The 13,101-nt window shown below is 37.9% G+C and overlaps 1 protein-coding gene across 3 annotated transcripts in view; it reads left to right on the forward strand.

The window, feature by feature from the left end:
• The window catches only part of LOC132118171 (arginine-glutamic acid dipeptide repeats protein-like), a 156,591-nt gene that overhangs the window by 17,933 nt on the left and 125,557 nt on the right, over positions 1-13,101 (forward strand). Inside the window, exon 1 of one of the 3 annotated variants that reach the window (XM_059527801.1) lies at positions 3,882-3,903. The exons of the other annotated variants lie outside the window; for them this stretch is intronic. The gene's annotated coding sequence lies outside the window, so the exon portion shown is untranslated. Of the gene's footprint in view, positions 1-3,881; positions 3,904-13,101 lie in introns of those variants that run through there. 3 annotated transcript variants of the gene reach the window in all.

A 13,101-nucleotide genomic window follows, 5' to 3' on the forward strand; every position in this document is an offset into this window, starting at 1 on the left:
TGTGTGTGTGTGTGTGTGTGTGTGTGTGTATGTGTATATATATATATATGTGTGTGTGTGTGTGTATATATATGTGTGTATGTGTGTGTGTGTGTATATATGTGTATATATATGTGTGTGTATATATATATATATATACAGTACAGACCAAAAGTTTAGAAACATTTTATTTCTATAAACATACTATTTTTATTGTTTTTGAAAGAAGTTTCTTCTGCTCATCAAGCCTGCATTTATTTGATCAAAAATACAGAAAATTGTAATAATATATCACAATATTACATTTTTTCTGTATTTTTGATCAAATAAATGCAGGCTTGATGAGCAGAAGAAACTTCTTTCAAAAACATTAAAAATAGTAATGTTTCCAAACTTTTGGTCTTTACTGTATATATATGTAATTCATAAATGGTAAGCCCTAAAAGAAACTGAACTAACCTTGCCTAGTCATAAAAAGGTCAAATAATCTGATATTTTAAAAGCTCTTGACATGAGTCATGAGTGTCTGAAGGGCTTCTCTCTATCATATCATATGTTTCTATATCTTGACTTCATGAGCGTCATGTCATTGACCCTTATAATGGATGCACAACCTAACTTCCTGCTCGCTGCTGTGTTAATTCCAGATTCCCTCTGTGCTTTCATAGTGGATGTGACCGCAGTTAATATTAATGCACTTTGAACCGAAGAATGCCAGCATAGCTTTATCCCTGCGACTAGGTAGAAGAGGAGCAATAAAGCCTTGTCTGGATAAGGATCAATACAGGATATGACAGTCCTAATGTGATGTCTGAGCCAGAGAGAGAGGATTTCAGTGGATGGAAGCACAGCAGCAGCAGCAGCGGCAGCAGCCGTGAAGTTACCACCCAATAGCTGCAGTGCTGTTTATTTAGTTGTTTGATAATGATGCTTGACCTTTCCATTCAAGTCTGCCTCCGAGCATTCACACGCCCCTCTGCAGCGAATCCGTATCCATGCTTGTAGTCCAAGGTCAAAAAAAGCTGTTTGTTTGTGTGTGTGTGTGTCGTCGACGTCCCTGGCTTTTAGTGTTGATGAGCATCTCGCTTCTCTCAGGCCGGTCCCTTCATGCTTTGCCAGTCCCAGGAGTGGATTGTTTCAAATTAGTATGCATTAGGTGGTTAGTGCGGAGCGTTTCATTATGCAAGATTGCACTAAACTGTCTATGTTATGATTAGCCAGTTTCCCCTAAATCAAAGTCAGGCACATGCTACAGCCTTAATCTCTTCATTTTCTCACAGGGAGCCGCGCTGCGGAGAGAATGAACGAGCGGGGGAGGGAGGGACCGAACGAGAGGATGGAGGAAATCAGGGGAAAAAATGGTGTCTGAAAGAGAGATAGTAAATCATCTGGCATTAGATGAGCTTGGGTAGTCTGTGCGGTTAGTGTTTCACACTGAGAGATCTGGGGTGTCCTGGTCTTTAATAAAAAAAACTGGAAGAGGAAATAAATCTGTGATGTTTTGTTCCATTAAATGAGGCAAATGTTGCACCTGTGTGTCCCTGCATTTGCACCGAGCCGCTTTCATCCGTGAGACGGTTTATTTTTTATCACGTTGTCCAGCGCTGCAGTGCAGCCTCACCTAGAGAAGCCCATTATATCAAACCATGAATCATTTACGCCAGCAGAGCTCACACGTGCCGCCTGCATTTTTAATGAGAGATTATTGCATTTCATAAACAGAGCTTTAAAAAATTCAAATCTTATTGATCCGGGCTGAGAAGCACCCGAGCTGGATTGAATATCTTTGCCGTTTTGCCCATCCCACTCCCTGCTGTTTATCTCTGGGGTTTGATTGACACAGTTTTTTCTTCTCATTTAATCAATTAATTCAGTCTATCATGGCTTCATTTTGATTTCAGTAGCAGTGTTGGCAGGCTCCATCAGCCACCCACGTGTAATGAGAGGACATTTTAACAATTAGCACAGGTGAGAGACGGGGCTCTGTTTAAAATGGTGGCGGCTGCAGTGGAGGTGTTGTGTTTCTGCAAGGTGTTTGGACAGGCATCGGGGTTAATGTGCTGGAAAAGAGTGATTTAGGTCAGTGGTGGTGTCTACATCTGTCACTGAGAGAGAGAATGAGGAAGGGGAAGAGAAAAGCTAGTGTGAAAGAAAATGATAAGCTGATGCTCACGGCAAGCTGCGACGGTAACAAATAAGCAGTTTCACCTCTTTATAAGGGAGCAGATTGCCAAAACCTGAGCAAATAGGGAATGTACATCTCTCTCCTTTCTCGTCTCAGGAGTACGCTCCAGTTTCTGTGTAAATATCACACTCGCTGATGAAGGAAGAAGTACTTGGCTCTGAACAAGGGGATTAGAGCAGCTATTTTATCATTTATTAATGCATGTCTGTGTCTGCCACTGACTCGTGCTGTTTAACTTTCAAATCGCGCCGCGCTGATTCAGGAGCGGTGGTATGATGTGATGTTATTGTGAGTAATTGGTTTACATGTAAAATAGACATGCATTCTGTGTCAAATAATTTTTTTTGTGCACCTAACACTATTGTGTTTAAAGGGATGGTTCACCCAAGAAAGAAAATTTACTCAGCCTAGTGTTGTTCCAAACCCATATGATTTTTTGGAGCACAAAATAAGATATTTGGCTATCATTCAGTTCCATTGTATGGATGGACAAAGAAAAAATTTCTGTAAAATATTAATAAAGAATATACAATACAAGTTAAGCTCAACTGATGATTGAAATAAAATCATTTTGACTCTCCTTTTAAAAAGAGTAAAAAGGCACTTATGATGAAAATAAATGGAGCCAGTCGATAAATCCAATCTAAATATGCTCAGTATTATAGCTACAAGATGATTTTAGTTAAGGTTACATTTTTTGTGAATGGCGTTGGGCCAGTCATTTAACATGACCCCTCATTTCAAGCTTGGCATTTAAACAAAAACTTGCAAGTATAATAAATGCATTTTGGCTTGTTTTACATGGCAAAAAAATTAAGCATGCAACAAACACGCTTCCCACTCAACCAAATTGCTGTGTATAATAATTATCCTGTGTGATCTCGAGTTCATAAGCTGATGTTGCAATGCTAATAGAAGGCTTTTTTGTCATTTGCTTTCATTTTGCCTTTTTTTCACAATAGTGTCAGCACCCTTAACTGCGACCTCCTCCACTCTGATATTTTGCAGGCTGTCCCTTCAGAGTGGCCCGTTTCTGACCGTGCCAGCAGTGATTAATGGGGGCATGGGCTACGCAGTATAAAACTGGATTTACATGGAAGCTTATGACACACAAGTGGATTAGCTGGCTTTAGAGGTGAATGGACGTAATTGATTCTGATGTGTTTTTTTGCCAAATGGAGCAGTGGAAAAAACAGAGTTTGACCAGGTGCAGTGACCCTTTCCGCATTTATTTCTTTTTTTTTCTTTTTTTTTCAGTGTGGCTGCCCACGTCATGTGGTCATGAATGCAGCACATCCCCGAGGGGCAGTGGTCGTCCTGTCTAACCTCTGTGTTTGAATTACATTTGTGTGTGTGTGTTTGTTCAGGGTGGGTGGTGAGATGCTCGCATACACGACTGAATGTGACTGAACCGGACTCTGCTAGTGACAGCTGTGTGGGCTCGGAACAAAAAGCTGCCTTCTTTTCTGAGTATGTGCCCTGCCCCCTTCCTTTACACACAGTGTCACATCTGTAGCACTGGGGGGTGGCGAAGCCTTTCAGCTGTCACAACGCCTTTCAGCCGAAGATCCTCTTGGGGCTCGGAGATTGATGCATTTATTTATCTCTTTATCTTAATCAGAGATATTAAGAGGGGAAGGTAATTAATTGGCTGTGACTCTATTGGACAGGACGTGGGGAGGTGTCTATAGGCGCCCTGGTGACACGGCATCCTGGTCGGGACAAACCACAGTATCTGTGTAAGTAATAGGTGCAGTGATTCTGTTTCCTAAATAAACATGAGGATTGTGCTGAAGTTAGCAATTCTGGCTCTGATTCCATTAACCATTTTCTTTTAGTGTTTTTGGTTTAAATATGAGAATTTCCGATTTTGACAAATCTGAATTAAATTGAACATTTCTTGCAGCATAAAGCAACATAAATTCAATATTCATTCATTATTAAATTAATCCACTTCATTAGGAAAATGTTTTCCTTATTAAATGTAAAAGTTACAGAATAAAATCATTACAGAATAAAATTATATAATATATTTTATTATATTATAAAAATGATAAATAGTAAATAGTACATAGTAAAATAGTAAATATTTGTATATATTTAAAAAAATTTGTGAGAGTCAGTAACTATGCTTGATCCTTAAAGGCATAAACACAGTAACAATTCTTGATACTTATTGAGTCATACATTAGAAATGTAATGACTTGTGATTCAGATTGTTTCAATGATTCACAAGTGTTTTTGATTCCCTAAAAAGAACCCAGCATAGTCATTTGTTCAGAAATCGGACTGCATTTGTCATGTTTTATATTTAGTAGTTAATCAGGCGTTAAAGATGCTGTTGTAGTTCTGTGTGAACAAATGCACTGCTGTTAAAGGAACTGAAAATTATTTTTGTCAAAGACTACATCCAGATTTGATACATAATAATGCTGAAAACAAGAAACACTGGAGTCAGATTCCTTATCACCTCCAAAAGTTGTGTAGTCTTGTATCTCTTAATGAGCTGTAACATTTTTCTGGGTAATCTTAGTCTGTTTTTATATGCTGCTGAAAGGTTGGTGATAAACTGCATTAACAACTTCTGGATTACAGAGTTCATTTTCTTTGCTTGATTTTGAATACGGAAGTGCTGTTCTATAAATTCGTAAATGGTGGAGAAGCAATTTGTTGTCAGTTGTCGAAAAATTATGAGGTTCCTGCCTTTTTTATTTTTTATATGAATAACCTTATATCTAAACTTGCATAAGCAGCATAATATCTGCAGGCATTGACTCCCTTCAGTATGTCCATTGCACTATTTCTTCTCCATTCTTCTCCCTGTCAGTTTATTATAGCCAAGTAGTTGCCTGTGCTGTTTGTTTGATTCCTGCAGCAGGCAGGACTGTCATCGCTGATGAAATGGTCTCCTCTAGTTTGCTGCTCAGCATCTGTGTTTACTCGTCTGTCATACTGTGCACTGCTAGGGAGGAGAGAGCGACAAGAGTTTGAGCAGAGGGCAGGACATCTCCATCTCTCCTGGATTCTTATGAACACAGAAGTGGGTGACTCATATGAAGTGCGAGTGTGTGTGTGCTGTGTGTGTAATAACTCTCCTCAGTTCAGTGTAGTCAAAGTTCTGAACATGACCCGTCATCACAGTGAAGCACTCATCACACTTGGATCATTTAATGGGGTGATATGATGTTGCTAAAAACAACATTATTTTGTTTATTTGGTGTAATTAAATGTGTCTATGCGGTTTAAGGTTAAAAAAACACGTTATTTTCCACATACTGTACATTATTGTTTCTCCTCTTAGCCCCGCCTCTCTGAAATGCGTAGTTTTTTTTACAAGGCTCATCGGTCTAAAAAGTGAGGTGTGCTCTGATTGGCCAGCTATCCAGTGCATTGTGATTGGCCGAATGCCTCAAAAGCGTGTGACGGAAATGTTACACCCCTTACTATACTATGATGCGTGTCCCGATCAGAAATCCGATGCGACAAGACCAAAACAATAAAACCAATTACAAACGAGCCATTTGTTGCATCCAGTGGGGACATAATTACAGATTATAATGACTTATACTATGTTTTTATGCGTTGCATTCTATTGCACAGCGTAAACATAAAACCTTGTCTGCATTTTTGATTGGAGCAACAAACAACAAGTGCTACTCTTCACCAGCGGTTCTCAATTCCAGTCGTCGCACCCCCCAGCTCTGCACATTTTGCATATCTCTATTTGTTAACACACCTGATTCAGATAATCAGTTCGTTAGAGATGAGCTCCGTGCATGAACTGTGTTCCCATTGACATCCCCACACAGTGTTCATTGCTCCCTGAGCAGGGGAAATCTGTTGAAGTTTTCCTCACTTCTGAACATTTGTTCACAGATTTGCGCTGCAAAAAATCTTCACACATGGAGAAGTGTGACATCATATACCTCTGTAAATAAATACAATTTAAATTAATGTCTCGCACACTTCAATGCACTTTGAATGGAACATACATTCGCTTTGAAATTGAATCATGGCAGAATATCCTGTGATGTCCAATTCGCAGGGCACTTGCATTACGTTCAAATAGAACAAATGTCTGCAGCCATGAGAGAAACATACAAGGCCTAGGACTGGAATTGAGAACCGCTACTCTTCACTGCTCAAAACTTGCGCATGAATCATCAGTGGCAAATCTTTTACATATGTAAATGTACTTACAGACTGTGAGTCACAACAGCTGGCATTTTAGTCGTCTCTCCCAGGATCAGGAAACAGTCCTTCATAAAATGCGCTGCACACATCTGAATATTTGTGTTGAACTGTTCTGGAACAGTGTTGTAAATACAACTTAACCACTGATTTCTAGTTGTGCCCTCTTTTGGAAGGACAAACAAAGTATTTTCGCTTTCACAATGAAACACACAACATGGCGGCAGCAGCAACAGTGAGAATCAAAGTTAGGCCTTCTGCATTATGCAAATGTTCCCAAATTGTGGGAATTGTGCCCATAATTTGAGTGAACCAAAATACCAGATTAGGGATGCACAAAAAATGAATTATTTTTAATTGAATGAATTGGTTTCAGTTAGAGGTGGATAAGTCTGTCTATCTATCTAGATATACTATTTCATCTTTTTCAATATAAACTGAGTTATTGCTTTTAGTCTTTTTCTCTACATGCCTCTGCTTGTTTGTAGGGCTGTGCAATTCAGCACAACATTTTGTAATTCTATATTAATTTAACTATAATAATGTTATTGTATTTTTTATTATTATATTTGTCAATATTATTATAATATTTTAATATTAATATCACTAAATAAAAATGTTAAAATATTTTTTTTTGCTTTTGTAATATTTTACCGTACAACATTTTACAAGAAAAATAATGTAATAATTCTGTACTGTAATTTTACTGTTAGTTGCATCACTGGCCACTGAAACGTAAATTAAAATCACAACCTTCTGCACGGTTTCAGTTTTACTTCATTTAACCGTTCAGCCCTAGTATAAATCAATTTCATATTTAATTGTACATTATCATTTCCACTTTTTTCAATTTATTTTTTTAAACACTAATGACGCTATTAAAGGAAATCCTTATGAAAATACTGTGCAGGATGAGACTGTGATTACTAAATTAATTTGTAAAGAATGGTTTTAGCTATTACTGTTATTTTTACATTATTTTGCCAAAGTAGTCAATAATTCTAGTATGAGCCATGTATCCCTATCAGCCAAAACATAAAAATAATTATCGGTTTATCATATAGGCTATAATTGTAATATTTTGTGCATCTCTACTAATTATACAGGCTTTGCATACAGTTTCGCACATCTCTGGTTAGCACAAGCCAGGTTTTAAACCAAAGAAAACAACTTCAGTTGTGGTGGAGGAGGAAGGGGAAGAAAGGTTAAACACTTGAAATACTTTATTTGTCCATTGAGACAAACTAATAAGTGTTCTGAAATAGCGCCACAGATGAACCAGTAATTTCAGCAGTTTGTTGGAGAATTCAAGTGATGCATTTGGCTTAGCCCTCAAGCTTCATGGAGAAAAATCACTCTCCGCCATTTTTAAGCACAGCAGTTGGTAGAAGTGTAATTGTACACCTGCAGTTTTGAAAAGGAGAGAAAAAAGCCCCTTACATCCAATATGCAGTGGACCACTTTGCTGAAAGGGTGACGGGAGGGTGTAATGTATTCACAACCACCCCCAGAACGAGCATTACTTTACCTGGGCTTAATTGAGGGTAAGCTCCCCTGACACGGGCTCTTGTGCACTGAATCCTGACAGAAATAAAGCTCCTGAAGGCCACGGAGGGGACCGGAAAGAAAATGATTAAGTTGGGCATTATACTGGCCGGCTCCTTCCACTCTTTTTATGTTATCTTGATCATCTTTACCTGAGCCTGTCTGGAAACCCAGCCCTGGAGCCGTGCTGAAATAGATGTGCTAGTCCAGTTATCACAGAGAAAGACAGCAAACATCTGAAATGAGAAAGAGAGCGAGGCGATGGAGGAAGACAGAGGACAGAAGGTTTTGACACCCATTGTTTAGGTGGAAAACAGACAGTGGAGTCCAGGGCAGAAAGGGGCAGAGAACTCATTGGTCCATGGGGTGATGCTGTTCTCTGTCTTTGTCTCCAGCTGTCTGGATTGTACCTGGAATAAAGAGCTCTGAAATGATTGATTGTTGCTCTCTTCGCTGTGGTGTCAATATTGATCGAAATGTAGAAATATTGTTCCTTCTGATGCTAATTACATTTGCCATAATCGCTAGCGTTGCGCAAGTTTTATATTTAGCAGCTAAATGAGTGATGATGGGAGGTGTCGTGACAGGTGCCATATTCTCTGTCACAACCCCAACTGCTGTGTTTAATCAAGTGAGTCCTGCGGGTATCAGCCTCGGGCCGTGACTATCCCAGCATCCCACCAGAGCGTGGCAGATTAGGTATCAGTTGAAGGGATATCGAGGTGCTGATGAGAGAGCATGGGGGTTCATGGGATGATGTGCTCATATGGTTAATCCCCAAAGAAAGGGTAAATACACACAACATATTTTATTCTGTTGTATCGCTCCCTGTATGTGCAGGCGAGGATGTTTTGGCAAACACTTTGATAAACTGATAATTAAGAAGTGAATTATTTCTTCCTGATTATTAAAAGCTGTCATTAGATTGCAGTAACTGTTATTACTTCAGGGGTGTTCACACATGAACAAAGAAAAAAGGGATCAGAAGTGTTTTTTCCTATAAAAGTTGGCAATTTAAGGCAAAATGGGAGACAGATTGTTGACAATGTGACAAAAGCAGGAGTTGTGCTTTATGATCATTCAGATTTCCCAATGCGGCTTCATTTTGAATCACAACACTGATTTTCCCTTTGGTTTTAAATATAGTCATTTTTTCTGGAATTGGGCTACACTGATATATTTTTGTTTCTGTAAGAGTCATTTGCTTCTCTGTCGGACTGCACTATTTGCATTACATGTTTTTGAGTCACATAAAAGAACCAGTTGTTAAGTCACTTGTTTAGGGAATTGGTCTTTGATGGTTGCTCTCTATGTTTTCCTCTGTTTTTTTTTTTTTTCTAATGATTCAAATCAACTTGTCTTCTTGAACTATACATTGAAAGAACTGCCTCATATGAATCATTTGTTGTACAGTGGTTGCTCTAAATGTTTTGATTCACTAAACATATCTGGCTTATAAGAGTCATTTGTTTGTGAATAGGGCTACACCAGTTGTGTTGTATATTTTTGATTGACTAACAGTTTTCGAACAACTCAATAGAGTGATACGTCTTGCCATTATTTTGAGGTACACAGTCTTTTTATTACATCCCATTCAATATAGATTGTGAACTCACTTTCAGAAGTCAAGGAAAATATGATTTCTTTCTCAGTGGCTCTGAAGATTCACTGCTTTTCAGCAGCAGTTCTCCCTCACTGCTCAATCTGTGCTGCTAGACCTGAGTCTTTACAGTATACACAGATAGAGGGAACCTTATAATTTGGTACATTACAATATTATTAACTCAAAAAACAACAACAGTGCCTAAACCATGTATTTTCTCAGCACTGTGGTTTGGATGATCAGTATAATAGGTGGATACATACAGTACAAAGATGGCGTGTGTTTTAAGTGGGTAATTTATGAAGGAATGCTCTTTAGAGGAAAAAGCCAGAGGGTTGAGGTCACAGTGAGGAATTCCTATCTGCATTTGGAGCCGTTTCATTCATAATCTCTCTCTCTGAAACTCTCATCACTATGCTGGATTATGCTGAACAGGCTTATGGTACACAAAGCATGTTGGAGCCTGTGTTCAGAAAGAATTCCACAGAGGTGACAGGTCCAGTGTTTTGGATATTTAATTGAAGATTCTGATTCCTTTAATTAGCCAGCTGCAGTATGTTCTCCATCTGTCACTTGCTTCACCCTAAGAGATCGCTGATGGGGGAGGGAGGAACGCTACAGAGAATAAGAGGAGGGAGGTACAAGGGCCAAAGCTGGAAAGTGAAAAGAGCGGGACAGATAGTGAGAAAGGAAAAAAAAGAAAGAACCAGCAGAGAAGGGGCTACTGAATGGGAGGAAGTATTTTGGGGATGTTTTGTTGTTCGGGCATTATTATTAAACCATTGTGCCTTCATCAAGATGATGAAGAGTGTCAACACTGGTGCCTGGCTTTATTATTTTTTTTTAAAAATTTTTTACTGTATGCAGTGTGGTTGCACAACAGTGAACTACATTAAAATAAATTAGCAAAAGTGATTAGTTGTTTTTTGTTTTTTATTTTATTTTATTCAAACACAAGTTAATAACACTATACAGATTACGCTTTCCATTAAGCGTAAACAACGCTGATTACACAGATTACGTTCATGCGCACGTTTTTCTCCCGAACATAAACAGCGCTGATTAAGTCGAATACGTTCTTGAAAACTCTCCATAATGGCAGAAGACGTGACTTGGTGGAGAAGAATTCATAAATAAAATTGTTCTTTTTGTTTTCTTTGCGCACAAAAAGTATTCTCGTAACTTGGCAGAATTGAGTTTGAGCCACTGATGTCACATGGACTGTTTTACCGATGTCCTTACTACGTTTCTGGACTTGGGAATATTACAGTTGCATTGCTGTCTATGGAGTGTCAGAGAGCTCTTTGATTTCATCAAAAATATCTAAATTTATGTTCCAAAGATGAATAAAGAACTTACAGGTTTGGAACGACATGAGGGTAAGTAAGTAATGACAGAATTTTTGGTTGAACTTTCCCTTTAATAGTAATCTGCTATCAACTGTGAAATAAAAAGAATATTACCATCTTATTGGTATAGCTTGCATTCTACACTACGGCTTGTCTCCGAGTAAACAGCCTGCAAAGAGTACCCCATCTTTTTTTTCACATCAAATCCTACAAATGTAAAACCAACCTAAAACTTTTCATTACGCATAATGATTTCTTTTTAACATCTTAACATCCACCTGCATTATTATCATTAGAGCTTTTACTTTATCTGGCTTTTGCTCTGGTCATTTACAGCGTTGAAGCGCATTAAGAAATGCTGGCTTTGGTATGAGTAACCAGCGTTGTGTTAAGTAAGCGCTATGTAGCCTAAATGTTATTTCCCAGGGCACTTTGAGTGTTAACCTAGCGTGAAGTACTGTGATGACTCCAGAGCCTTACCCACACACATTCAAACGCACACCAGCTGCTCAGCCATGCAATCAGAGCTCACTGCTCAGCATTAATGCTGTTTGCTTGTGAGATTCAAGCAGACTATGGTCCCTCATAAAGTCACTTTAGGTAGAATTCTGCTCAGTCCTGTAGCATTTTAGCTCAAATCCAGATGTGATGTGGTAGCTTGATTAGATGACCTGTAGTCTGTTTAGCACAGTGTTCGTTTGCATGCTAACCCTATTTTTGTTCATGAGTCAATAGCTTGTATAAAAGAGCCTGGAGTGGTTTACACCGTCTCTGTGCAGATGATTGTGTTAGCGCGTCTCTTCCGGGCCTTGCTCGGTGATTGTAAGAGAAAATAGCACAGTGAGGAAATGTAGCTGACCTTGGATCAGTCTCCTCTGTAGCCGGGGTGATGTATAGGCTCAGCGCGCAGGCTGGCAGTAAGTGAAAGCCATGTTTTTATTTTCCTGCAGAGGGCACCGTGTCAAGGCGCATAAGCGGGTTCATTTCTTCCCCCTCCGTCTCTGCTGCCGGGGAATGTTAAATGTCAGCCATCGGGCCGGGGTTCTAGAGCACTGATATTAGCCTGGATTGAATAAGCATGGGGGCGAGCCATGATTTGAATTTATTTGCTGGTGTAGGAGAGGGTCAGGCTCTTGTGGGCTGTAGGAGGGTGTTTGCATGGCTTGGAACAATTATTGTCTGTCTAGTCTTTTGTTGGTTTATTTTTAAGGCCAGTTTGTAATTGTCAAATGGAAAATTGGCCGCCATCTGTCGTGGTGGTATTAAATGAAATGAACAAGACTGTACACGATTAGTGAACTCTGTTCAGCTCGGCGTCTATGATAGAAAGAGAATGATTTGAATCTGATGACATTTTGGCATAAATATTCGTCATAAAGGTCTTCATCTAAGTGTCATTTAGCATAATAAAAGGTCACTTTTTATAGCAGATGAAATTTGTTTATTAGTGGTAGTTGCTAGGGCAAGCATCACAGTTGCTATTGCTCATACTTAAACAAACCCCTAACCCCATGGATTTGACTTGGGAGAATAATACATCCCACACAGATTACACTGTGAAGATGAGTGATGCCTCAAATGTGATCTGGAGTTTCTCTACACAGCACCTTATAAGATCGCTACTGATTGCAATACATTGTTTTTTTACAGTTTGTTTTTAAAAGAATCAGAAAGTAAACAGAATACAAAAAAAATTATTTGCATTCACATTTTTGTTTTCTGAAATTAGGCCTAGCCTATTTGACTTATAATAATAATTAATAATAGACAATAATTTTATAACATTGTTGTTTTTTTACAATGCGCATATTATAAAATGTATTTAAATAACTGTATTGTTTATATTATTAATAATAATTATATACTGTAGTTTACAGTTAATAATGTTATTAATAATAGACTAACATAATCAACATTTTATAATGTATGATTAATGATTAATATAACTAATGGATTGTAAAATACATAATAATTGTTGTATGTATTAGCTATTATTATGAATAATTGTAATTATATACTGTAGTTTACAATTAATAATGTTAATAATAGACTAACATAACATAATAAACACATTTTAAAATACAGCCAATTTTGTAATACAATTAAATAATCACATAATACAATAATAAAAAATAATGAAATAAAAATAATAATTAATGTAATTGTAATAATTATTATTATATGTTATATAATTTATATAATTCATAATAATAATAATAATAATCATCATCGTCATAATAATAATATAC

This window comes from Carassius carassius, chromosome 37 (assembly GCF_963082965.1).
Source record: "Carassius carassius chromosome 37, fCarCar2.1, whole genome shotgun sequence".
NCBI classification, from domain to species: domain Eukaryota; kingdom Metazoa; phylum Chordata; class Actinopteri; order Cypriniformes; family Cyprinidae; genus Carassius; species Carassius carassius.